This window comes from Leiobunum rupestre, chromosome 10 (genome assembly GCF_980474605.1).
Source record: "Leiobunum rupestre chromosome 10, qqLeiRupe1.1.hap1, whole genome shotgun sequence".
NCBI classification, from domain to species: domain Eukaryota; kingdom Metazoa; phylum Arthropoda; class Arachnida; order Opiliones; family Sclerosomatidae; genus Leiobunum; species Leiobunum rupestre.
This window is the reverse complement of record NC_143393.1, coordinates 26385123-26412318: the sequence shown is the minus strand read 5'-3', so window position 1 is coordinate 26412318 and position 27196 is coordinate 26385123. Positions and strand designations below refer to the sequence as shown.

Here is a 27196-nt window from a genome sequence, read left to right as displayed (position 1 = left end):
GCATTGAAAACTCCTTTTAATCGTACTAGGTCGGCGTCCCATTCGCCGACAACTCCTAACGACTTACGTTAGCTTTTTAAGCGTAGTAAAGACGACTCGGTTTGACAGTACTCCCAAAGGCGACGACTCTTTGGCAACCGCTGATTCCAAAGATTGACACGAACTAGCATTTATTCTTACGAGTCTTTTAATTGTATCTGAGATTCTGAGGAGAATTTCAGCGCTTGATAACTGAGGAATTTAGCGAGGGGGGGGGGGGCTATTCTTTTCTGCCTAATTCTATTTTAAACTTGGCTTAAAATAAAGAACTTGATCGAAATAAGAGCTAAAACGAATAACAACTGAGGTAACACTTTTTTACCTACTAAGACGCCGAAAAAATACGTATAATATTTCTTGTCACACAAATCTAGAGGTCGGGGACGGTTAATCATTATCCATGTTTAAATTGATTTTTTTCGGGGGGAAAATGTAAACAAAGAAATTTACCGGTTATTATTTCGGAAAAACATGTATTATTCGTAAAAATTGAACTTTTTACCGAAAAGAAACGATTAATTTTACAAATTTATCAAAAAATTAATCGGATAATACAGAAATATAAATTACTTGATCAAAACGTTATACGAATAATTTTGAGAGCTTTATCTATTGAATAAAAGTGAACCAACCCCGACCGCTACACAAATCTGATCTCACTACAATTTTTATCAGTTAGTAGCACAACTAAATGCTTTTTTAAAGGTTTATATAATTGATTGAAAAATTCTAGGCGAATTCCGTCATGTGAAAAAAATCTATTTAATTTAAATCCGATTTTTATTGCTTTTGTTATTTTTTATTTATTTACAGTTTTATGCTTCTTTTTCTTGAGAAATTAATTAATAATTTGAGTAAAACGGTAAACTAAAATATATATTTTAAAAACTAAATTTAATTTAGTTTGATCCGAATTTCTTATTGCAGGATAGCCTACTTTTGTATACTTTTTTATAAATACATTGAAGTATAATAAGTGATTTAATGTTTTTGGAAAAATAACTATTTAAATCGTGATTTAATGATTTTTAGAAAAATCCCTCAATTTAAATCGTGATTTATTGATTTTTAGAAAAATCCCTCAATTTATATCACAATTCGAATATCGTTGTTTATTATTTACTTACACTCGTAACCCCCAGTCTTAAAAAAAGTCCGATCTAGCTTCGGAAGTCTGGCGTACGTGGCGCGGCCAATCAAATCAAATATTATCATTAGTTAGTTCATCGATAATTGTCTTATTTTAAAATGTTTTCTGAAAGAAATTTTCTAATACCAGTATCGGCCAATAGCGTTTTTAATATTGTCCAAACACGCTTTTCGTCGCGTACCCTGGTTAAGCAAAATGTCAATATCATTTTTAAATGATTTTTAAGCCCTATTTTAACGAGCGGATTTTTAGATTTTTACCCGCTGCTAGCTAGCTTGAAAATGGGACTGAAAATTGTATTTTAAACAACTGCGTTAAAGGCGTTTAAATATAATTATAATCCATTTTGTAAGAGCCTAAATTAAGGTTTGGGTTTTTGGAACGTGAACTGCATTACGTATTCTAGGTTTTAAAGGGAGCTGATTTTTGGATAATTCTTTAGTTATTTTGTTGGAAAATACTCATAATAATTAGACAATTAAAAATTTATAAAATATTTGATGTAGCCATTTAAATGTTACGCTTTAGCAATCTTTTTGATGCGTACAGGATCTAATTCACCTCTGTTCTGACAAACTAATTCATGATAAGAAGTTAATACAGGTCGAAGCTGTGGGAATGTTTACCCCATCTAGTGTCAGCCACAAGTACTATCTATCGGTTGAAAAGAAAATAATTCAATTCAAATTATTTTTATTTCCTGCAAAATTAAATGTATACACACTTTTATAAAATTACAGGAATAATAATAGCAACTGTCGGCACTGTCATGGCCACCTGTATTATGAAAAGGCCCCTGTTATTAGAGATGGTCCTACCCGATTCTTCGAAAAAAAGCGACTTTAGTGGAGAGCGTGGTGCCATCTATTAATGTTAAAGGAAGCTAAAATTCAATATATCCAACGGGTAACGTCGTCAGAGAGCCACTGTAGAGCATTTTATTTATATTACTTATACTCTACTTAGTTAACTTTAACCTAAATTATACATTCCATGTAAAAAATATTGTTTAAAATTACTGTAACTTATGATAATGACGAATTTACAACCGATTCAATCAACGCTAGGGGTCGCACGAAATTTTCGGATTTCAAATCCCCGATTTATCGAGGGTATCCCTGATTAATTTTTGGCAATATCCTTGACCTGTTTGGTAATATAACGGCCAATTTTCATCATTTCAAGTTTTCATAGGTAAAAGTATCAAATGAAACAATACTTTTGAAATATCACAAACTTAATTATATTTAATAAGCCAGACATGAGCACCCGAGATAAGATACTCCATTTTCTCTGACTTTTTACGATATTATTTAAATCCTGGAATTTTTTCACCAAATTGTAAATCCCTGACTTATCTAGGGTTCGTACGGAACATGGATAAGTACCGACTTTTGGGTCAAAATGTAGCTCTGCTATCTCAGGGTTGCCACAAAATTTTGAGATTCAAATTCCCTGACTATTCCCCGTTTTCCCTGACCATTTTAAGGCCAAATTTTCATTTTATAGTTGACTTTTATCAGAAGTTAAATTTTAATGAACTTATATTTCAGTAAAAAGGTTATTGCAATGTTAAAAAAATTAGCCAAACTTTCAAGGAAATAAATGACAATCATAGAATTTGTCATAGATCTGGTCTAAAAACTAACCTTAAAAAAGTGCCCAAGATAAAATTTAATTCCCTGACTTTTTACAAATTCTAAAAATTCCCTGACATTTCCCCGAATTTTTAGGTCCATTCTTAAATTCCCTGACGTGTGGCAACCCTGTATCTTGTTTTGATTACGACGATAGCGACACCTGTTGAAAAAAGAGCTACTTAAAGTTGAACCGACACTTGCTTTAAACCAACTTGTGACACGTGAAGTCAATTACCGGTGGCCGGGTTAACTAATAGAATGGTACTTTTGACAACAGAGAAAACAAGGTAACCGTGGTGATGTTGAGGTCCAAGTACCATTACCATCTGCTTTATGGCCCAAATACATCGCGTCAAAACAACAATGAAAGTGTTTGTTGTTATGACATTCAGTATTATTCAGAGAAAAGCTTCTAAGATCATGAATCACGCTAGACTATGGACCACCCGTTAAAAATGCTTTTATTAAAAATATCAATAAAAATCCGATGTAATTAATAAAAACGTGTCGTATTCCCGACACAAACATGACGAAAATTTCACGCTTGGGGGCGTTAGCCGCTTGCAGTCATTAAGTTCTCACCCACTTACTAGGCTGGTCTTCAAGAGGTTAATATCCCCAGTGCCAAGATGAAGAGGTGATAACAAGGCTTTCCGCCGTATTTGCATGGTCAAAATATCCTAGCAAGAACCTTATTCTACTTCCCCCTGTTAGCCGTAGAACAGGCTGTCATCGATTGATTTGGCTGGAACCATACTAGAGAGAAAATGTAGATTAAGCCTGTGCTATAAAACGCGTAAGGAGAACGTGTGGCATAAACAGCAGTCTATCGGCTTTGGAAATAACTATTTGTGCAGGGTATTTCAAATCGATTTCCCACTGTTATTTTCCTGATTTTCCCAGGTGCAAGATAATCTCAATTCAAACTAATTACATAATAGTAATAAAGTAGAATTTTTAATAAGAAAACTTACTGACGTAAATTCGTACTCTTTAAGGAAAACTCTCTGAACCCTCATAAATTTCCCTGTTTTTGACTAAACAATATGAATTTCCCTGATATTTCAGGTGTTCCAAGTTTCAAATTCCCCGATATTTCCATGTGTTCCAAGTTTCCAATTCCCCGATATTACCAGGTGTTCCAAGTTTCCAATTCCCCGATATTACCAGGTGTTCCAAGTTTCAAATTCCCCGATATTACCAGGTGTTCCAAGTTTCAAATTCCCCGATATTACCAGGTGTTCCAAGTTTCAAATTCCCCGATATTACCAGGTGTTCCAAGTTTCCAATTCCCCGATATTTCCGGGTGTTCCAAGTTTCCAATTCCCCGATATTTCCAGGTGTTCCCAGTTTCCAATTCCCCGATATTTCCAGGTGTTCCCAGTTTCCAATTCCCCGATATTTCCAGGTGTTCCCAGTTTCCAATTCCCCGATATTTCCAGGTGTTCCCAGTTTCCAATTCCCCGATATTTCCAGGTGTTCCCAGTTTCCAATTCCCCGATATTTCCAGGTGTTCCCAGTTTCCAATTCCCCGATATTTCCAGGTGTTCCCAGTTTCCAATTCCCCGATATTTCCAGGTGTTCCCAGTTTCCAATTCCCCGATATTTCCAGGTGTTCCCAGTTTCCAATTCCGCGATATTCCCAGGTGTTCCCAGTTTCCAATTCCGCGATATTCCCAGGTGTTCCTAATTCCCCGATATTCCCAGGTGTTCCTAATTCCCCGATATTCCCAGTTTCCAATTCCCCGATATTCCCAGTTTCCAATTCCGCGATATTCCCAGGTGTTCCCAGTTTCCAATTCCGCGATATTCCCAGTTTCCAATTCCCCGATATTCCCAGTTTCCAATTCCCCGATATTCCCAGTTTCCAATTCCCCGATATTCCCAGGTGTTCCCAGTTTCCAATTCCCCGATATTCCCAGTTTCCAATTCCCCGATATTCCCAGTTTCCAATTCCCCGATATTCCCAGGTGTTCCCAGTTTCCAATTCCGCGATATTCCCAGTTTCCAATTCCCCGATATTCCCAGTTTCCAATTCCCCGATATTCCCAGGTGTTCCCAGTTTCCAATTCCGCGATATTCCCAGTTTCCAATTCCCCGATATTCCCAGTTTCCAATTCCCCGATATTCCCAGGTGTTCCCAGTTTCCAATTCCCCGATATTCCCAGGTGTTCCCGGTTTCCAATTCCGCGATATTCCCAGTTTCCAATTCCGCGATATTCCCAGGTGTTCCCAGTTTCCAATTCCGCGATATTCCCAGTTTCCAATTCCGCGATATTCCCAGGTGTTCCCAGTTTCCAATTCCGCGATATTCCCTGTTTGTATGAACAATTTAAATAAATAATCCTCTGATTAACAGCCGTGTCCCATAAACCATAACGCTGACTAGGCGGAAGCCAAGGGGCCCACCAAGAGCAGGGGTCAAATAGGAGCCCCGCGTCACAAGGGGGAGGGGGGATATTGAAGGGCCCAAAGAAGATCGACGCCTGGGGGCCAAATACGGACCCCACGTCAGAAGGGGAAGGGGGATATTGAAGGGCCCAAAGAAGATCGATGCCTAGGGGCCAAATACAGGCCCCACGTCAGAAGGGGGAGGGGGATATTGAGGGGCCCCGCCATAGGTTAAATACTTAAGAGGCTAATTCCCTAATTGACGCCATCTAGTGTAAATAAAATTATAAAAATAGAACCTTCAATGGCTTCCCTTAAATGTCTGTTTCCCTGTAAAGCAGTCTGCACTCGTACGCGATTTCCAGCTCACGAGTGGAAGCGTTTATGAATGAGGGACAAGTAACGATTTAATCGAGAACTTCTTACAAACGATAAGGAAAATGAGTAATTTCTATTGGTGAAACTATAGCGCGGATGTTAAAGATGCGGCCGAAGAATAATCGAAATATTCCCTAGTAATAACCGCCTTTGACGCCAGATGGCAGTATCGCCTATTTTTCCCAAATTACAAAAGAGGGGGAGAATCGGGAACCTACTATTGGGAAAGCAATTTTGTCCGATGCGACAAAAATTCTCTTTTGTCGACTTCAGTGAGTCAATTTGTTTCCAGGAGAACTAATTTACGGGTGAGTTTACATTTTGTATAGACGGGAAATCTACTTTCTACACCACTGCCATAACCTAGGGTTCTCTAAGCCTAATTCTTTGAAAGGTATTTCAAAGGGTTTCTAACAGAAATCTACCAGAGTTTTAAACGTTAAAATCTACCAGAGTTTTCAACGTTAAAATCTACCAGAGTTTTCAACGTTAAAATCTACCAGAGTTTTCAACGTTAAAATCTACCAGAGTTTTCAACGTTAAAATCTACCAGAGTTTTCAACGTTAAAATCTACCAGAGTTTTCAACGTTAAAATCTACCAGAGTTTTCAACGTTAAAATCTACCAGAGTTTTCAACGTTAAAATCTACCAGTTTTCAACGTTAAAATCTACCAGAGTTTTCAACGTTAAAATCTACCAGAGTTTTCAACGTTAAAATCTACCAGAGTTTTCAACGTTAAAATCTACCAGAGTTTTCAACGTTAAAATCTACCAGAGTTTTCAACGTTAAAATCTACCAGTGTTTTCAACGTTAAAATCTACCCGAGTTTTCAACGTTAAAATCTACCAGAGTTTTCCACGTTAAAATCTACCAGTTTTCCACGTTAAAATCTACCAGTTTTCCACGTTAAAATCTACCAGTTTTCCAACGTTAAAATCTACCAGTTTTCCAACGTTAAAATCTACCAGTTTTCCACGTTAAAATCTACCAGTTTTCCACGTTAAAATCTACCAGTTTTCCACGTTAAAATCTACCAGTTTTCCACGTTAAAATCTACCAGTTTTCCACGTTAAAATCTACCAGTTTTCCACGTTAAAATCTACCAGTTTTCCACGTTAAAATCTACCAGTTTTCCACGTTAAAATCTACCAGTTTTCCACGTTAAAATCTACCAGTTTTCCACGTTAAAATCTACCAGTTTTCCACGTTAAAATCTACCAGTTTTCCACGTTAAAATCTACCAGAGTTTTCAACGTTAAAATCTACCAGAGTTTTCAACGTTAAAATCTACCAGAGTTTTCAACGTTAAAATCTACCAGTTTTCAACGTTAAAATCTACCAGAGTTTTCAACGTTAAAATCTACCAGGGTTTTCCACGTTAAAATCTACCAGTTTTCCACGTTAAAATCTACCAGTTTTCCACGTTAAAATCTACCAGTTTTCCACGTTAAAATCTACCAGTTTTCCACGTTAAAATCTACCAGTTTTCCACGTTAAAATCTACCAGAGTTTTCAACGTTAAAATCTACCAGAGTTTTCAACGTTAAAATCTACCAGAGTTTTCAACGTTAAAATCTACCAGTTTTCAACGTTAAAATCTACCAGGGTTTTCAACGTTAAAATCTACCAGTTTTCAACGTTAAAATCTACCAGTTTTCAACGTTAAAATCTACCAGGGTTTTCAACGTTAAAATCTACCAGTTTTCAACGTTAAAATCTACCAGTTTTCAACGTTAAAATCTATCAGTTTTCAACGTTAATCTATCAGTTTTCAACGTTAATCTATCAGTTTTCAACGTTAATCTATCAGTTTTCAACGTTAAAATCTACCAGTTTTCAACGTTAAAATCTACCAGTTTTCAACGTTAAAATCTATCAGTTTTCAACGTTAAAATCTATCAGTTTTCAACGTTAAAATCTATCAGTTTTCAACATTAAAAACCAAAATTTATCGGGACCTCAAAACTGAAATTACATGGTTCTAACACTAAATTAAAACCACCGAACTGTACATTTTCAAACTACAAGGACAAGGTATTTTAATACGTAAAAATTGCAAATCCGACCGTTTGTCGTAACCTTGGGAACGCGGTGAAATGTGTTTAGGAATACGTTATCAGCCCAAAAAACTCGTTTACCAGAATGACGAACGTTAATTAAGGACACAGAAGTAGCTAAAAAACCTAACTCCTAACTAAATCCAAATTCTTAGATACTGGTAAAAACTCGTGTCATAAAAATAAACAATTTTTTCAGTGAAAGATTCTAAGAAAAACGAAACTAAAATTTTAATCCGTAAATACGAAACCATCCGTCTAACAAGCAAAAAAGCTAAATTTAATTATACATTCGTGAATTCGAACATTTGGCGAGAAAGGTAGTAATATTTTAATATGAACTTAAATTGAATTAATTATTTATTTTACTTTCAATTTCATTGTTTATTTTTTGATAAAAAAACGAAAATATTATTGATTTACTGATTTTCTAAGGTTTTATGCCTGTTTTTCTTGAAAACTTGATAAATAGTTTGAGTGCCGGGATAACGTAAACTATAGTTTAAATTAATCCGTATTAACTTGAATTATGAATAAAAATAAAATTTAATTGCATTTTCTCTTAATTGAAATTTCTAAAGAATCTACTATCATACATTTTCATAAATACACTGAAGAACAATACGTGATTTAAATTATGATTTAAAAAAATAACCTTATTTAATTAACTCAAATTTATTTAAATTAGACAACCCTGACACGTGACTTCCCGTATTTTATAGAAACACAAGAGTCGTAGGGAAACATCCCACTCACGAAATTTTCGTTTTCCATCCATTCCATTTGACAGAAATTTTCGTTTTCCATCCATTCCCATTCCATTTGACAGAAATGTTATTCAATACCGTGGTAAATCCATGATTAAAATACTGATGTCAAACAAATCGAAATTTATCAAACCAGAATTAAATTTATTTATCAGAATGTAATTCCGACTGAGATAAAACAAATCTCCGCTAAGGTATCTCTGCCGATTCACAAAAAAACCTTGGATGGTCCCCCTTTAAACCAATAGGGTCAATTTTAATGGTCAAACATCCGCGCGGATGGACACACGCAACGACCAAAAAAAAAACCCGTCCGATTTTTTCAGAAAAAGTGTAGGTATATTTTATTTTAAGGGGGCTGATCAATTGATAGCGAGTGAAAACATTTCGCTTGACTTAAACTCCCTTTAACTACACCAATACCGACGTTTTACTTTTACGGCCAGCAAAAATGTAGCTTGAAATTGGCCGTGGATAGACCAAAGGTATTCGCTAAGCGCACCCTGTCGTAAACATAGCAAAGTAAAGTCAGCATTTTTTTCGATGTTGGCATCTTTTCGTCGCGACCTAGTTTAAGGAAGATACGAGTTTAAGTACCCGTCCTTACAGAACGCGTACGTCTAGAGAAAGGGCCCTTTCATAAATTACGTAAGCACTAGGGGGCCGGGCGGATTGTAAAAGCGTTACTAAATGCTAATAGTATAATAATTTTATTACGTCACATATCATAATACTACAATATCAGTGACACGCATTTGCACTCAACTCTGATTATCCGAAAGTGGCGACCTCTGACCCGAATCTTTTGCTCTTCTCTATTCTAGATAATTTATTTGTAAATTATGGTAATAACAATAAAAAGATAATTTTACAGTTCGACAATTTCCTGACTGAAATAATATGAATATCACACAATAATATAAATATCACACAATAATATAAATATCACACAATAATATAAATATCACGCAATAATATAAATATCACGCAATATAAATATCACGCAATATAAATATCACGCAATATAAATATCACGCAATATAAATATCACGCAATATAAATATCACGCAATATAAATATCACGCAATAATATATATATATATATCACGCAATAATATAAATATATATATCACGCAATAATATAAATATATATATCACGCAATAATATAAATATATATATCACGCAATAATATATATATATATATATATCACGCAATAATATATATATATATATATCACGCAATAATATATATATATATATATCACGCAATAATATATATATATATATATATCACGCAATAATATATATATATATATCACGCAATAATATATATATATATATCACGCAATAATATATATATATATCACGCAATAATATATATATATATCACGCAATAATATATATATATATATCACGCAATAATATATATATATATATATATCACGCAATAATATATATATATATATCACGCAATAATATATATATATATGTATCACGCAATAATATATATATATATATCACGCAATAATATATATATATATATCACGCAATAATATATATATATATATCACGCAATAATATATATATATATATCACGCAATAATATATATATATATATATCACGCAATAATATATATATATATATCACGCAATAATATATATATATATCACGCAATAATATATATATATATCACGCAATAATATATATATATATCACGCAATAATATATATATATATCACGCAATAATATATATATATATCACGCAATAATATATATATATCACGCAATAATATATATATATCACGCAATAATATATATATATATCACGCAATAATATATATATATCACGCAATAATATATATATATCACGCAATAATATATATATATATATATATCACGCAATAATATATATATATATATATATATCACGCAATAATATATATATATATATATATCACGCAATAATATATATATATATATATCACGCAATAATATATATATATATATATATCACGCAATAATATATATATATATATATATATATATATATCACGCAATAATATATATATATATATATATCACGCAATAATATATATATATATATCACGCAATAATATATATATATATATCACGCAATAATATATATATATATATCACGCAATAATATATATATATATCACGCAATAATATATATATATATATATATCACGCAATAATATATATATATATATATATTTATATATCACGCAATAATATATATATATATATTTATATATCACGCAATAATATATATATATATATATATATATATATATATATATATATATATATCACGCAATAATATATATATATATATATCACGCAATAATATATATATATATATATATCACGCAATAATATATATATATATATATCACGCAATAATATATATATATATATATCACGCAATAATATATATATATATATATCACGCAATAATATATATATATATATATATCACGCAATAATATATATATATATATATATATATATATATATATATATAACGCAATAATATATATATATATATATCACGCAATAATATATATATATATATCACGCAATAATATATATATATATATCACGCAATAATATATATATATATATATATCACGCAATAATATATATATATATATATATATCACGCAATAATATATATATATATATATATATCACGCAATAATATATATATATATATATATATCACGCAATAATATATATATATATATATATATATCACGCAATAATATATATATATATATATATATCACGCAATAATATATATATATATATATATATATATATATATCACGCAATAATATATATATATATATATATCACGCAATAATATATATATATATATATATCACGCAATAATATATATATATATATATATATCACGCAATAATATATATATATATATATATATATATCACGCAATAATATATATATATATATATATATCACGCAATAATATATCACGCAATAATATATATATATATATATATATCACGCAATAATATATATATATATATATCACGCAATAATATATATATATATATCACGCAATAATATATATATATATATCACGCAATAATATATATATATATATATCACGCAATAATATATATATATATATCACGCAATAATATATATATATATATATATATCACGCAATAATATATATATATATATATCACGCAATAATATATATATATATATATATATATCACGCAATAATATATATATATATATATCACGCAATAATATATATATATATATATATATCACGCAATAATATATATATATATATATATATCACGCAATAATATATATATATATATATATATCACGCAATAATATATATATATATATATATATATCACGCAATAATATATATATATATATATATATCACGCAATAATATATATATATATATATATATCACGCAATAATATATATATATATATCACGCAATAATATATATATATATATCACGCAATAATATATATATATATATATCACGCAATAATATATATATATATATATATATATATATATCACGCAATAATATATATATATATATATATATATATATATCACGCAATAATATATATATATATATATATATATATATATATATCACGCAATAATATATATATATATATATATATATATATATATATATCACGCAATAATATATATATATATATATATATATATATCACGCAATAATATATATATATATATATATATATATATCACGCAATAATATATATATATATATATATATATATATCACGCAATAATATATATATATATATATATATATATCACGCAATAATATATATATATATATATATATATCACGCAATAATATATATATATATATATATATCACGCAATAATATATATATATATATATATATATATATATCACGCAATAATATATATATATATATATATATCTATCACGCAATAATATATATATATATATATATCACGCAATAATATATATATATATATATATCACGCAATAATATATATATATATATATATCACGCAATAATATATATATATATATATCACGCAATAATATATATATATATATATATCACGCAATAATATATATATATATATATATCACGCAATAATATATATATATATATATATATATCACGCAATAATATATATATATATATATATATATATATATATATATATATATATATCACGCAATAATATATATATATATATATATATATATATATATATATATATATATATATATATATATCACGCAATAATATATATATATATATATATATATATATATATATATATATATATCACGCAATAATATAATATATATATATATATATATATCACGCAATAATATAATATATATATATATATATATATATATCACGCAATAATATAAATATCACGCAATAATATAAATATCACGCAATAATATAAATATCACGCAATAATATAAATATCACGCAATAATATAAATATCACGCAATATTATAAATATCACGCAATATTATAAATATCACGCAATATAAATATCACGCAATATAAATATCACGCAATATAAATATCACGCAATATAAATATCACGCAATATAAATATCACGCAATATAAATATCACGCAATATAAATATCACGCAATATAAATATCACGCAATATAAATATCACGCAATATAAATATCACGCAATATAAATATCACGCAATATAAATATCACGCAATATAAATATCACGCAATATAAATATCACGCAATATAAATATCACGCAATATAAATATCACGCAATATAAATATCACGCAATATAAATATCACGCAATATAAATATCACGCAATATAAATATCACGCAATATAAATATCACGCAATATAAATATCACGCAATATAAATATCACGCAATATAAATATCACGCAATATAAATATCACGCAATATAAATATCACGCAATATAAATATCACGCAATATAAATATCACGCAATATAAATATCACGCAATATAAATATCACGCAATATAAATATCACGCAATATAAATATCACGCAATATAAATATCACGCAATATAAATATCACGCAATATAAATATCACGCAATATAAATATCACGCAATATAAATATCACGCAATATAAATATCACGCAATATAAATATCACGCAATATAAATATCACGCAATATAAATATCACGCAATATAAATATCACGCAATATAAATATCACGCAATATAAATATCACGCAATATAAATATCACGCAATATAAATATCACGCAATATAAATATCACGCAATATAAATATCACGCAATATTATAAATATCACGCTTGTTTTTCTCATTTATAATAGTATGATTAGTTTTCTAAATATAAGACAAATAAAAATGACTGAAATAATTTTATTAATTTTAAAAATTGTGGTGCTTTTTTTAAATTTGTCTGCGAGTTGTAATACAAAATAGGGTAAATTGACAGTATAGGAAAATCGTTAGGAAATTTATCAGTGAAAAACGAATATATCGGAAAAAAATTGTGGGGGGGGGGGGGGATATAGGAAGAAAATTGGGACAATAAAGGAAAAATAGGAGAAAATTTAATTATCCAATAGGAGGAAATTGTTAAAAAATAAAGTTGATAACCGATAGAAATAGTCGAAAACTATCGGCGAACAGTGTTGGAAATAAGCATCTTTAAAAACTAGGACGTTCTAAAGACTTCCAAGGGTAAAATATCAACTATTTTAATTTCTTCAGACTTTTGAGTTAAAATATAGGGTATTATAGAAAATTTAATGGAATTATAGGAGAAAAAACGAAGGACATTAAATTATAGGAAAAAATAGGAAATATTGGAACTGTGGTCACCCTGAAATATAGGAAAATGATAAAATATAGGTGTGGTCACCCTGAATGAAAAGAGACTTAAAACGGTTTGAAAATTCAGAATTTATTTATTTAAAAAATCCTACGTTTCGGGATTTTTACAAGTCTGAAGAAGGAGGAACAGTTCCTCCGAAACGTTGGATTTTTTAAATAAATAAATTCTGAATTTTCAAACCGTTTTAAGTCTCTTTTCATTTAGTTTTTCACAATGTGCTTCTCTTCACTTCTGGTCACCCTGAAGTTGGTAAGAGGATTTTTAAGGGGATATGTAGGAATGTCATTTGATTTTTAGCGTGACGTAATTTGTGACGGTTCCCCCGAAATTTGACGTCGGTCGGCAAAAATCAATAAGCTCCGTTGGAAGGGCGATAGCAGATCAGTGTTACGACCACGTTTCGAGGGAACTAACAAAGATGACGCCTTTCATAAACACCCATCTCTGCTTCAATTTATCGTTCCCCCGATGGTTAGACAGGGTATTAATTAACGGCTTTGAACTTTTAGAAGATTGAATTTTTCCGACCTAGAGTTAGCCTAAATTTTAGTGTAAATAGTGACTAAATAGTGATCAAAACGTCACTAAAAATAAACTGTTTTTTAAAGTAAAAATCACGGCATTAGTAATAGTAACTTTCTATTTCTTAAAAGAACGTGTTTTCTTATATTTTCTTAAACGTATTAGTAATTAAATGATAGGGGTAGAAATAAGATAATCGACCTTGAAGGGAAAATATCCTATTTAAAAATAGAGTTTTGAAAAATTCTCCAAATCGCCCCCACATTTTTGAAAAATTCTCCAAATCACCCTCACATTTTTGAAAAATTCTCCAAATCACCCCCACATTTTTGAAAAATTCTCCAAATCGCCCCCACATTTTTGAAAAATTCTCCAAATCACCTCCACACTTTTGAAAAATTCCCCAAATCACCTCCACACTTTTGAAAAATTCCCCAAATCACCCCAACTTTTTGGAAATATTCTCCAAGTCAACCCCAGATTTTGGAAAAATTCTCCAAATCGCCCACACATTTTGGAAAAATTCTCCAAATCGCCCACACATTTTAAAAAAATTCTCCAAATCGCCCCCACATTTTAAAAAAATTCTCCAAATCACCCCGACATTTTAAAAAAATCTCCAAATCACCCCGACATTTTAAAAAAATCTCCAAATCACCCCGACATTTTAAAAAATCTCCAAATCACCCCGACATTTTAAAAAATCTCCAAATCACCCCGACATTTTAAAAAAATCTCCAAATCACCCCGACATTTTAAAAAAATCTCCAAATCACCCCGACATTTTAAAAAAATCTCCAAATCACCCCGACATTTTAAAAAATTCTCCAAACCACCCCGACATTTTAAAAAATTCTCCAAATCACCCCGACATTTTAAAAAATTCTCCAAATCACCCCAACATTTTAAAAAATTCTCCAAATCACCCCGACATTTTAAAAAATTCTCCAAATCACCCCAACATTTTAAAAAATTCTCCAAATCACCCCAACATTTTAAAAAATTCTCCAAATCACCCCAACATTTTAAAAAATTCTCCAAATCACCCCAACATTTTAAAAAATTCTCCAAATCACCCCAACATTTTAAAAAATTCTCCAAATCACCCCAACATTTTAAAACATTCTCCAAATCACCCCGACATTTTAAAAAATTCTCCAAATCACCCCAACATTTTAAAAAATTCTCCAAATCACCCCAACATTTTAAAAAATTCTCCAAATCACCCCAACTTTTCGGAAAATTCTCCAAACCCTGCAGAAGATACCACATATTTTGGTACATCTTGGTTATTTTAGGTTTTCATTGACGGTGGTATGACGATTTGGGATCCAATGTTTTTCATATTGTCAAGTTGAATCCCATTTTGGGGCCATAGAACCCCTTTCAACGAGGGAGGGAGGAAATGGGCGTAACAATGGGATTTCACGCATCCCACCGCCTGAGAGAGAGTGGCGGCTTTTAATATGAATTGGGAGAGCCAAGCGTGACGAGCGACATAAACGATCGTCATCCGACCATTGGAATGACGAACACGCTAAATTAAAAATAGAAATTTCTTTGCGAGATATGAAAGTGCTCTGAAAATATGTCCACTTATTAAACCAAATTAAAAATTCAAGAAATATTTTAGTTTCATTTAAAACGAAAGCTGGCAATGTCAATTCCAGGGCCCCAATCAAATAGGATTCAGTTTATAAAAATTTATAGGACTATTTTTTAAACGTAGGATTTTACAAAACTATTTTTCAAAATTATAGGATTTAACAGGATTTTTCAAAATTAAAGGATTATAATGACTATTTTTCAAAATTACAGGATTATAATGACTATTTTTCCTATAGGATTTTATGAATATTTTTCAAAATTATAGGATTTCATGACTATTTTTAAACTTAGGATTTTACCGGCCTATTTCAAAATTATAGGATTTTACCGGCCTATTTCAAAATTATAGGATTTTACAGGCCTATTTCAAAATTATAGGATTTTTGGAGATTTTGGTAAAAATTAAGATTTAATAGGAACTATAGGAACTCTGGTGGCACTGCAATTCAGAGCAAACTTGGTTAAATTTTATTTTTAATTAATGAATTTAATTAAGAATAATTAAAAATTTTGTTCACATTCCGCTGAAAAAAAATATCGTAAATATTAAAAAAATGTCCGAAATATTAAAAAAATGTCCGAAATATTAAAAAAATGTCCGAAATATTAAAAAAAATGTCCGAAATATTAAAAAAAATGTCCGAAATATTAAAAAAATGTCCGAAATATTAAAAAAATGTCCGAAATATTAAAAAAATGTCCGAAATATTAAAAAAATGTCCGAAATATTAAAAAAAATGTCCGAAATATTAAACAAATGTCCGAAATATTAAAAAAATATCGGAAATGTGAAAATCAGAAATCTGGGGTACAATTTTTTTCTAAGTGGCTACCCCCTCGATGAGTCGAGTACAGCTAAATATTGATTCCTCCTAGTCATAAATAACCCAGACGGCTCCCACAGAATTATGTGATTATAACATATCCGCTTCTAAATGTGATTTCTATTGTTTTGATTAAATATTAAAGTGGAATGTTAAGTAAAGTAGATTTCGATCGATAAGCGCCCCAAAGAATAAAAGCCAAGGAAACTAACTCGTAAGTTGAGTACAGGGTTTAATTGTTAAATTGCGAACACCCTCGCTGGAAAACCCCAAAAAACCTGGAAAATATCAGACATTTTCAAATTCCCCGAAGCATTGGAAACATTTCAAAATTCCCCCAACCTTTAGGAAACATTTTCAAAATTTCCCCAACCTTTAGGAAACATTTTCAAAATTTCCCCAACCTTTAGGAAACATTTCAAAATTTCCCCAACCTTTCGGAAACATTTCAAAATTTCCCCAACCTTTCGGAAACATTTCAAAATTTCCCCAACCTTTCGGAAACATTTCAAAATTTCACCAACCTTTCGGAAACATTTCCAAATTTCCCCAACCTTTCGAAAACATTTCAAAATTCCCCGACCAATTGGAAACATTTCAAAATTCCCCGACCAATTGGAAACATTTCAAAATTCCCCGACCAATTGGAAACATTTCAAAATTCCCCCAACCTTTAGGAAACATTTTCAAAATTTCCCAACATTTCGGAATCATTTCAAAATTTCCCCAACCTTTCGAAAACATTTTCAAAGTCCCCGACCCTTTCGAAAACATTTTCAAATTCCCCGACCAATTGGAAACATTTCAAAATTTCCGCAACCTTTCGGAAACATTTTCAAATTCCCCGACCTTTCGAAATCATTTTCAAATTCCCCGACCTTTCGAAATCATTTTCAAATTCCCCGACCTATTGGAAACATTTTCAAATTCCCAGATTATTCCAGGTTTTCCAGGTCGTGTACGAACCCTGTCTAAAAATAGTTCCAGTATTAAAAGTGGTTTAGGGGACAACAACCCAAGGACATGGAATCGCACCCTAGTGACATCAACGAAAAGTTTTAACGTGGCCGAGAACCGTTTACTGCAATGCCCCATCTAATCGATGAACCAATTGGTTGAAAGTATTTGTTGATTTATATTCCTCTTTTATTGACATAAGTGTATTATTTGTTGTGAAAAGGAAATAAAGATTTTGATTGAGCTAATTGTTTCCGTCTGATATCCGAACTTCCCCCTTCGTGTAATTGATTCTTTTGGGAGTGCCTCGGACGGTTTCCTGTTAGGAAGATTAGTCATTTTATAGAAAATTACAGAAGCTATATTTAGGCAAATATAGGAAATTATAGAAGTAATATTAAGGTAAATATAGGAAAATTAAAGGAACGCACATCTGAATTTATAGGAATTAATAGGAATAATTTTAATTAAGATAAAATAAATGCTTTTAAAGGAACTTTGGTTTAATAGTAAATTTAGTAATATTTAATTTAATAAGAAAACCACAGACTGTGTGTGTAGATAAATGTATTAAAGAAATTTTACATTTTCGTTTTAAGAACACGAGCCTGCCTTGTAAAAGTCAATGAAATTAGTGCTTTAGTAATTTTGAGCGCCTTTTATCGAACTTTAAAACTATATTGAAATCAAAACGCGAAGTACGATAAATATATCGAAAAATTGGAAAATATAGGGAAAATTATAGTAAGACAATCGAAATATAGGAAAAATTATAGTAAGACAATCGAAATATAGGAAAAATTATAGTAAGACAATCGAAATATAGGAAAAATTATAGTAAGACAATCGAAATATAGGAAAAATTATAAAATATAGGAAGAGTAATCTATCTCTAACGACGTAAGTTAAATCTAAACGTCATTCCAAAGTTGAGAGAGTTAAAATTTATAAATTTATATATTATATTTATAATAAATTCATAATTTAATTATAATCCTGCCAAACCGTTTAAAAGCGCTAAAATCTAACCTCTTAAAAGTGTTCGCTCTAAATATTTCTTTCCCTGTAATCCATGTGACCACAGAATATTTTAACCTTTAAAGGAATTATAGGAAATTTATCCAAAGGAAAAAATTAGGATAAAATTAATTATACAATAAGAAAAAACGGTTGTCAAAATTGTTCAAAGGAGGTATATCGTTCAAAATAAAGTTGATAACCGACCGAAAAGTGTTGGAAATAAGCATCTTTAAAAACTATGACGTTTTAAAGACTTCTAATTTGGGTAAAATTCAACTATTTTAATTTCTTCAGAATTGAGTTAAAATATTATAGGAAATTTAATAAAACTATAGGAGAAAAATGGAAGGACGTTAAATTATAGGACAAAATAGAAAATATAGGACAATAAGAACTGTGATCATCCTGAATTTGTGAAGTTCAATAAACAAGCATTTTTCAAGTTCATAAATACTTCTGACATTAAGGTTAAGTGTTCCAGATTTGCTCTTAACACCGCGACTAAAATGCGATTTAGTTATTTTATAAAATTTATTTAAAATTAACGTTAAATTATGCAGGGCCGGATTAACCAATAGGCCGAATAGGCCTGGGCCTAGGGCACCAAGCCTACAAGGGGCACCAAGAGGGTTCGAAAAAAATAAAAGTACAAAACTTTCATCATTTGCTTTTCACAAAATATTTTCCGGAGTAATTTTAGTAAATGCGTCCACCCCTATGAACCAAACACGTTTGATTGTCACATTCTCTGACGGACTGCCGTCTAGCCCCTGACGACATACTAAATCTGGCAGCAAAATGAATTTTCCTTCCATTTCTCAATTTAAATTTAAATGTGGTCGACCTAAGTTGAAAACTGTAGATTCCTATAGCGGACAAACATATATACAAACTCTCTTCTATATACATTAGATTTAACAAAATTAAACCAACCCCATCCATTAACAGGGCTCCCACCAAAATCTCAAAAAATAAAAGGGAAATAGGGGATTTTTCTGGCTAGAAATAGGGTGAAATAGGAACCAAATATTTTAAAGTAGGAACCAAATAGGGACCATTATAATAAACAAAAATAAGATCTTTATTTAAACTTTTAAAAGCAGCAAATTTTTAAAACTGACTTAGTTTTAATTTAAAAAAATGTTTCATCAAAAAAATTAAGTACTTAGTTTTAATTTCTAAAAAAACTTTTATCAATCCCAAAAATGACTATAAATTTTTTGTAATAATTCTATCACATTAAATCGGGTTTTTTTTTCGCTTTTCTACGAAATATTTTAAGCCGATGGTACTTTTCACCAAATGTACTAGAAATATGGTGATTTAGTGACCAAATCCCGATTTTATGGTGGTTTAGGGACCTCGAAAAAAAGTAGGGGCTTTTAGGCATTTTAGGGACCTGGTGGGAGCCCTGCATTAATCAATCTAAGAAACTACTTATTGGTTTAGAGTTTCAAACCTAGATGGCAACTAAAAATGCGCTAAGTGCCTCATAATCGAGGTTGTAAACAAATATAGCTACTTGCCGTTTATAAGGTGAAAACTGCCATTAGGAGAACGAACAAGAGAGGCATGGCCCCGCGCGGGAGCGCAAACTTAAATCTTGAGTCGTCTCCAGCTGGCTCCGTTGGACTGAATTATAATTACGGAAAAAAACATCCCACTTGAAAAAGACAAATTGATCTATTCTAATTACAGGCGCGCTTACGGCGAGTAACCTTCCCGCTTTCATCTTTGACCGACGGGGCAATTGTTCCAACGCGTCAAGCCAAAAGGATGACTCACCGTACCGGCTCGTCCTATAAGGAACGTATTTACGTTACTAAGTACCTACGAGTCGACGGAAACAATTTCACTATATTTTCAGATTCAAATTCCCAGACCTTTGCCCTCGTCTACCTGAGCATTTTGACCGATTTTCTCTTGTCCACCTGGCCATTTTGATTGATTTTCCCTTGACAATCTGACCATTCTGACAGATTTCTCTGGACCATCTGACCATTCTGACAGATTTCTCTGGACCATCTGACCATTCTGACAGATTTCTCTGGACCATCTGACCATTCTGACAGATTTCTCTGGACCATCTGACCATTCTGACAGATTTCTCTGGACCATCTGACCATTCTGACAGATTGCTCTGGACCATCTGACCAATCCGACAGATTTCTCTGGACCATCTGACCAATCCGACAGATTTCTCTGGACCATCTGACCAATCCGACAGATTTCTCTGGACCATCTGACCAATCCGACAGATTTCTCCGGACCATCTGACCAATCCGACAGATTTCCCTGGACCATCTGACCAATCCGACAGATTTCTCCGGACCATCTGACCAATCCGACAGATTTCCCTTGACCATCTGACCAATCCGACAGATTTCTCCGGACCATCTGACCAATCCGACAGATTTCCCTTGACCATCTGACCAATCCGACAGATTTCTCTGGACCATCTGACCAATCCGACAGATTTCCCTTGACCATCTGACCATTCCGACAGACTTCCCTTGAGCAAATGACCCTTCTGACGATTTTCTACTACCATCTGACCATTTTTGGAGATTTTCCATTACCATCTGACCATTTAGAAATTTTCCATGACCATCTGACCATTTAGAGATTTCCTATGACCATCTGACCATTTCTAAAGATTTTCCATAACCATCTAACCATTTTTAGAGATTTACCATGACCATCTAACCATTTTTAGAGATTTACCATGACCATCTAACCATTTTTAGAGATTTACCATGACCATCTGATCATTTCTAGAGATTTCCTATGACCATCTGACCATTTCTAGAGATTTCATATGACCATCTGACCATTTCTAGAGATTTTCCATAACCATCTAACCATTTTTAAAGGTTTACTATGACCATCTGATAATTTGTAGAGATTTCCTATGACCATCTGCCCATTTCAAGAGATTTACAATAGCTAGTAGCTTATCTTTTGTGTATGACGTAAATTTTATGTTAGTCCACACGTAGGCAATAGTGCTAAATATATATATAAATTATAGGATACAAATTTTAAAATTGCAGGATATTTATAGGATTAAATTACCTATAAAAGACCTTCATAAGGTTTTAAAATAGAAAAATACGAAAGTTTTATAGCGAGTATTTAATGGAATCATAACAATTTAAGACGCATTAGAAACGAAAATTTCAAATATTTTCTTTCTTGCTGGGCAAATCTTATTTTATTTTAGCATATTATACTCAACGTATAAATATGCAGAAAATATAGGATTAAAACTGTTACTATAGCATGGCTTCCAATCAAATCTTCAAATTTTTTAATAGGAAAAATAGGATAATATTTCTGAAAATATAGGACTTTTTTCAAAATTATACGATTTTCTAGGACTTTTTATGCTATTTCATTTACTAACTTAATGCATTTAAAAACAAAATCTATATTTATATAAATCTTTGATTTTCACTTAAAAATAAAAATTATTTAACCATGTTATCCCATAAATATACTAGTTAACCATGTAAACAATTACAAAAGTATGGACTATAATGACTTTGCATGGGAATTTATCCTATTGCTAAATCTAGCAATTTCACTGACAAATTGTGAGTGACGGGATTTGAAATTGGCAAAATATAAAAATTATAGGGTTTTATAGGACTTTGGGGATTTTGCAAAAAAATATAGGATGTTATAGGACATTTTTGAAAATATAGAATTTTAAAGGAATTATAGGATCTTTGGCAGCCCTGGAAAGGAAAATTTCAAATATTTTCCTTTTTTATTGCGCAAATCTTTCCAAATTTTAGCATATTTGGTTAAAACTCAACTTATAAAAATGTTGAAAATATAGGATGAAAAATTTAACTATATGATTTTATAGGATCATTTCAGAATAATGCAGGGCTCCCACCAAAATCTCAAAAAATAAAAGGGAAATAGGGGATTTTTCTGGCTAGAAATAGGGTGAAATAGGAACCAAATATTTTAAAGTAGGAACCAAATAGGGACCATTATAATAAACAAAAATAAGATCTTTATTTAAACTTTTAAAAGCAGCAAATTTTTAAAACTGACTTAGTTTTAATTTAAAAAATGTTTCATCACAAAAATTAAGTACTTAGTTTTAATTTCTAAAAAAACTTTTATCAATCCCAAAAATGACTATAAATTTTTTGTAATAATTCTATCACATTAAATCGGGTTTTTTTTCGCTTTTCTACGAAATATTTTAAGCCGATGGTACTTTTCACCAAATGTACTAGAAATATGGTGATTTAGTGACCAAATCCCGATTTTATGGTGGTTTAGGGACCTCGAAAAAAAGTAGGGGCTTTTAGGCATTTTAGGGACCTGGTGGGAGCCCTGATAATGTGAAAATATAGGAATTATATTATGGCTGGGAGGCCTTTCTAAGATTCGTAGGTTCTCAGAACCCTAAATACGTTCTATTTTCCGGAATATAGGGGGTCGTTTTAGCAAACGCCTCTCGTTGGCTTTTGAAATGGTAAATGTCGTCAAGGGCGCTGTGTGTGTGTCATACCGATTTCGTATCACAGCAAAATGTGTTTATTGATGATAGTCTCTTGTTTGTGTCAACGTTGAGTCTTTGCCACGTGTTCGACTCTGGATTGCAGCCAGATCATTTCAAATGGAGGATTTATATTTTCAACATTTGTAGTTTTAGGTTTTCTTCGAAACGATTTTTTTACGTATTGAAAACCAAAAGCCTTGAGTATTTAAAAAAAGTACTTAGGCTACTTCTGATAACGCTTATCGCAGGTTCGCGAGTAAGATATGATTACAATAATGGGCGTTTATGATTATAAATTTTATAACTGCAATACAAAACAATTTAGTCTAATTTTCCTAGCGTCCTTGTCTACCGATTTTGTTTCTTTTCAAAGGTCTATGAAATTCGAGGATAGTTATTCGAGGGTTATTTAAGTAAGGTTAGATTAAGGTTATTTTTGCTTGCGATAGAATTTTACAGCAATGAAAATTGGAAAACGTTGCTACGTCTGAAATATGTACAAACCAAAAAATAATTCAATTTAAATCGGCGATTTAAATCAAAGGATTTAAACACGGTTCTTACAAAATTTCCGGAATTAAATTCCCTGACATATCCAGGTTTTCCCTGACCATTTTTTATAGAATAAATGAATGGTTTGAGGTAAAATATTTCAAAAATATTTTATTTCAAAACATTTTTTGGCGGATTTTTTGGGGACCATTTTTAAATTTCCTGACCTTTTGGGGACCATTTTTAAATTTCCTGACCTTTTGGGGACCATTTTTAAATTCCCTGACCTATTGGGGACCATTTTTAAATTCCCTGACCTTTTGGGGACCATTTTTAAATTCCCTTACCTTTTGGGGACCATTTTTAAATTCCCCGATCTTTTGGAAACCTTTTAAAATTCCCCGACCTTTTGGAAACCTTTTAAAATTACCCGACCTTTTGGAAACCTTTTAAAATTCCCCGACCTTTTGGAAACCTTTTAAAATTCCCCGACCTTTTGGAAACCTTTTAAAATTCCCCGACCTTTTGGAAACCTTTTAAAATTCCCCGACCTTTAGGAAACCTTTTAAAATTCCCCGACCTTTTGGAAACCTTTTAAAATTCCTCGACCTTTTGGAAACCTTTTCAAATTCCCCGACTTTTCCAGGTTTTCCAGGTCGTGTAAGAGCCCTGTTAAATCGTCTATTACACTTCAATGTACTTTTGTACATGTATAATAAAAACTTTGAGCAAGGGCAATCCAGAACGAACTAAATTAAAAATATTAATTAAGTTTGATTAACATTACCGCTCCAATTAAAAAATTAAAAAGCTAAAAAATCTGTAATAATTAATAAAATCAATTAAAATTGAACAAAATTCGATTTAATTAAACTATAGTATATAAATCAATTTGTTTATCACAAACCCCCCAAAAAACGAATTTAAATTTTATTATTAAGCCTATGTAAGTTAAAACAAACCCATTTTAATAGCTCAAAATTACTTTAAAAAACAAAACCTATATTAGTTTAAAACCGCCGGAAACTGGGTACCTATTCTGTAAATATTCGAAATCCAATTTTCGATCGAAAACTAGATTTCGAACTTTGAGATCTCGACGAATGGTATGCGGTAAAGATTTCGAATAAGCATCAATCAATGCAACAATTTGTCGAAGTCGATCTCGACATGGTATAGGGTATCGAGATCGAATTCCCATTTGATTTCTTACAGAATCGCCCCCCAGTGTTTTCGGATTTCCCTTCTGAGAAGAAGCGTTACTAGGAATTGTCAAAGATTAACATCCCACTTCCATGATTTAAAACAAGAGTTGACTATAGCTGCAAATATCGAACAGAAATTTAAATAGATTGGCAATACGAATTTTGGGGTAAAATATGAATGATTTAGCAGCGTTACGAAACGTAAAATTTCCAAGCTTGTATTGCCACACGTTTTCATTTACATACGCGAATTTCAACATTTATTCATAAGACTAAATATGATTTTATTTAACCAAAACTTTGGGGTCAAATATCTTGTACAGACCATTTAATTTTAGAGTTATTTGAAAGATTTTATTTTCATGTCGAACATAAAAATACATCACGAATTGGAATGTCAAAATTCAGGGTATTTTATCTCCTAAAAATGAACAAGCAAAAAATTTACCATTGTTTACAAGAGCGGGTTTATAAAACGGAAATAACTGGAACTCATCTTTAAGCACGTTTTGCTTATATTATCATCCATCATTAAACAATAACAATACACAATTTAGTTAAGCCGATATATTAATATACTAATTTAAAAGACGTAAAACATCGTTGAGATTTAAGGCACATCTTTTTGCGTCGTCCCGACTGAGAGGAAACAGAATAACAGGCGAATCCGTAACAAAAAGAAAATAAACCTTCGGATGGGGATAGCGATGACGGGGGTTTAACAGTTCAAACGCAAAAACGCCATTGCCCCAAGGTCGCTAACCTTGAAAAAACAGAGCAGCGAAGAAAGAAGCCTTAAAAACAGCCCCTCATTCTGCCGAAATACAGAGGCTATTTTGGTTCGTTGCCTTTTCGAAAACAACTCAACGATAAGCCTAACGAAAAATCTCCCTCCGATATTCTGCCAAGTCCCGATTGTTATTGCAAAGAACGTGGAAACCTTACTATGTCAGAATTTGATTGGTTTTATTAACCAAATAAACCATAGCGATTCGTACAGAGTAACGGGGATAATACGTTACTTTCACGGGGCCTCAAGCGGGCGGCTGACAATTCGAAATCTTTTCTTCAATTAAATCAAAACTTCAACCGCTCTACGTAACAATGACCGCGGGGCGAAGGCCTAAGGGGGCTTGATGTTTGGATAATTCGATAAAAAAATATCACTTGCCTGTTACGGTAGAAGCATCGTATCGTCGCTAGACGCGCAAGGACGAACGGGGGCAACTTTTTTAAGTTTCCTTTTTTTTTTTTTTTTGAGTCAACGTTCTCATACGAGGAATTTTGCCCCTGCGGCGATGTCAGAAATCGTCTTCGAACCAGCGCGAGTTCGCTACGACGCGATCGACGAAACGCATCGCCACAAATTAAAACCAAAAGTCCGAATTAAGAAGATCATTTAACGTCGAGGATTACGGATTAAACTTAGGCAACGAAAATTAATCTAACGATGAACGCGTCGCGAAAGCCGGTAGTCATCCCCTTCTCGTCTTAGGTCTTATCGCGTGGCTGCCGAGTCGGTTGGGAACATTTTTCGAAATAACCGGCGGGTCCGGCGCGCATCGCTCGAGATGAGATCACGAGGAGACCGGTGAAAAGCAGCATGACGTCACGACGAGGACGAGCTTCTTTCTTAGTGACGTGGCGCCGCCTAGTAATTTATTCAGGAAGCAATTTA

At 31.5% G+C, this 27196-nt stretch overlaps 1 protein-coding gene across 1 annotated transcript in view; it reads right to left on the bottom strand.

Annotated features, from left to right (window-relative positions):
- LOC149925257 (beta-1,3-galactosyltransferase 5-like) overlaps positions 1-27076 on the bottom strand; it is a 37577-nt gene extending 10501 nt beyond the window's left edge. Inside the window, exon 1 of the mRNA XM_090160073.1 lies at positions 26686-27076. The gene's annotated coding sequence lies outside the window, so the exon portion shown is untranslated. The remainder of the gene's footprint in view (positions 1-26685) is intronic.
- Positions 27077-27196: the final 120 nt, after the last annotated feature.